Source organism: Rhinolophus hipposideros, assembly GCF_964194185.1.
Source record: "Rhinolophus hipposideros genome assembly, chromosome: 7".
NCBI lineage: Eukaryota > Metazoa > Chordata > Mammalia > Chiroptera > Rhinolophidae > Rhinolophus > Rhinolophus hipposideros.
In genome coordinates, this window is record NC_138053.1 from 29,189,638 (window position 1) to 29,192,471 (window position 2,834).

A 2,834-nucleotide genomic window follows, 5' to 3' on the forward strand; every position below is an offset into this window, starting at 1 on the left:
TAGGTTTTGTGCCAAGATCTATCATTTATCTCTAGTGTTTTTTTTTTTTCTTTTTTCTTTTTCTTTGTTTTTTTTGTCAAGCTACTTAGACTATCAGGGTCTCATTTCCTAATATGTAAAATGGGGGTAATAGTATTTATGGATTATGGTTTTAGACATATTTATCAGTGCTAAATTTCAAAAAGTACTCAATTATAACCATCTGAGTGCCTTGATATGAACTCCTTCACCAAAATCTCTATTAAAGATCACCCTACGGGATGTTCATCAGTAACTTAAAGATGATTTTTGTGAATTCATTGTGTTAAGAGTTTCATTTTAAATCTGTAAGTTCATAAACGACAACTAGATTTAGAACTAGTATCTACATTTCTCTTCTTTTTCAACTGCTGTGATCTGAAGATAGATATTTCTTATCAGAAGTATAAACATTTGAGTTTCTTTACCACATAGAAGATTCATGTTTAAACACCCTAATTTTGTATTTATTTCATGTAGATTTTTTTTTAAATACCATAGATGGTTTCTTAATAAGTAGTTCTTTTTTTTTTTTTTTTTTTTTTTAGGGTTTACAGACTCTTTTAATTTGTTTTTAAATATTTTTAAGGTTTAAAAGTGTTTAAAGTTTGTAATTTCTAGTAGGAAAACATTATCTGAACAAATATCCTATGGCAAAGAACTATAAAATGTTATAGCTGCATTTGGGGCAGAGGGGTAGGGATTCTCTTCAAAGCACCCCAGCTTTCTTCATGAGAAGGTCAGAGGTACACTCGTTTGTATTATTGCAACATCCACTGGGTGATCTACGTTGCTTTTCCTTCAGCAAGAGCTTTATTTGTTAAAAGGGCATTATGCTTGACCTCCAAATTTGGCCGACAATTTACTGATGAGATTCATAACCTTTGGGTTGCTCTGATATTTTGACATATTTGCCGGGTTCTGGGCCACATCTTGGAAGGCCACCATAACTTCTGGATCCTGCATGGCTGCAAGAATGTCTGGATCACTAAGAATTTCACTGAGCCCAGGCATTCCTGCCATTCCAGGCATGCCCCCTCCCATTCCAGGCATTCCTCCAGGAAAATTACCAGGCATTCCCCCAGGAAAGCCACCTGGAAAAGAGCCATACTGAGCTCCTGATTGTCCTCTGGCTTCTTCCTCCCTCTGGGCTCTCTCATGTTCTTCCTGGGCCTTCTTAACCCTTTCCATTCTTTCTTTGATCTTTCGCTCTTCACGTTTCCACTCATACTTTCTCCTATATTCTGCAATTTTCTGAGCCCTTGGTTGAACTTTTTTCAGCATTGCACTAGCATTGTCATCATAATCCAATTGACATGCAAGGGCAAGATCGTGGGCTGATTCTTCCCAATGGCCCAGAAGTCTATGTGCTTTCCCTCGCCACTTGTATGGCTGAGCTGAATCAGGGTTTATTTCAATAGCTCCGTCACAGTCCTGGATGGCAGCATTTGGCTTCTGTAATTTGATGAAGACACTGGCTCTCTTAGCATACAGAATGGCCAAGCGAGGATTCAGCTTGATGGCATCTGTGAACAAGTCAATGGCTCTCTGTAGGTCACCATCATTTAGGGCATCAATGGCAGCCCCTTTTTTATCATTTGCCTGATCCATCATCTCCTCAGTTATCTCTACATTTTCATCTCCCATTTCTTGAGGTGCATCAGTGTCTGGTTCAATCACACCTTCATTGTCAATTTCTAGATCACTTTCCTCACTTGATGGTTCATCTGTCTTTATGTTTTCCTCCGCCTTCTTACTATCTGCTTTTTCTTCCTTGATATTTTCTTCTGATCTAGTTTTATGAATAGCAGGTGGTATTTTACCGCCCATGCTCTCCACCCACTCCCTCAGGAAGCGCATTTCTTCAGTGTGCAGAACTCTCGGGTCCTGCTTACACATTTTCACGAAGGCCTGAAGCTGCTCACTTTGCGGGGGTCCATGGTCAGGAGGCGGTGGGAGGTGGCGGGCGCGGCGGAGGCTGCACCCCGGTTCCAGGCCTGGGCACTAGCTCAGCGTGACCATGTGGAAGGGGGCGGCTGCCGCGAGGCAGAACAAACTAGAATAAGTAGTTCTTTATGTATTCATTACTTGTTTGTCTTCATGATAGGAAACCTAAAAGAAGAAACAGCCTTAAAACAGTCTCCTAATTAATAGGTAGAAAATGGAATTACAAATAAAGTTCTAATAAACATTTTCTATTATATAGTTAATGTATATATAAAATAAGTTCAGTCTATTTACTATCTTTGTGCTGACTGCCAATATGATTTTCTATTAATCCCTAATTTTTAAAAGACTTCTGCTTAATGTTATTTTCCTTTCAATATTGTCTCATAATTATTCTTAGTTATAATTGTAACTATGAATAATTATTCTTAGCTCTTCAATTTTTTTGTACATTTTACTACCACAGAGAATATTTAGTGTAATAGTTATAAAGGTATAGACAGCTTGTCTCTTGATTCAGTTGTTTGAAAAAGGTCACAAAATTTTGCACACAAAACCACTGCAATTAATAAAAGAATGTTTTATAAGAAATATTTATAGAAATATTTACCGCTTGATCCATTCAATTCCTGAACAATAAGTATTTTGAACTCAACTTGAGAGAATTCCTTTAAGTAGATTCTGAGTATAATAAATACCGGGGTGCCAAAAAAGTGTATACACATGACTTGTATTCATCTTTTGTTACTGGTATATATCGAGTATTACAATTTTAATACATTCTTTTTCCTTTCTTAAAATGTGTATATGTTTTTTGGCACCCTCTTTATAATCCATGAGTAAAATGGAATATTTGTAGATGATGTGTG

The 2,834-nt window shown here is 37.1% G+C and overlaps 1 pseudogene across 1 annotated transcript; it reads right to left on the bottom strand.

Annotated features, from left to right (window-relative positions):
• Positions 1–849: 849 nt before the first annotated feature.
• LOC308499728 (hsc70-interacting protein-like) lies at positions 850–1,958 on the bottom strand (annotated as a pseudogene). Its single transcript has one exon. The product of its transcript is annotated as a hsc70-interacting protein-like (transcript).
• Between the last annotated feature and the right edge of the window lie 876 nt (positions 1,959–2,834).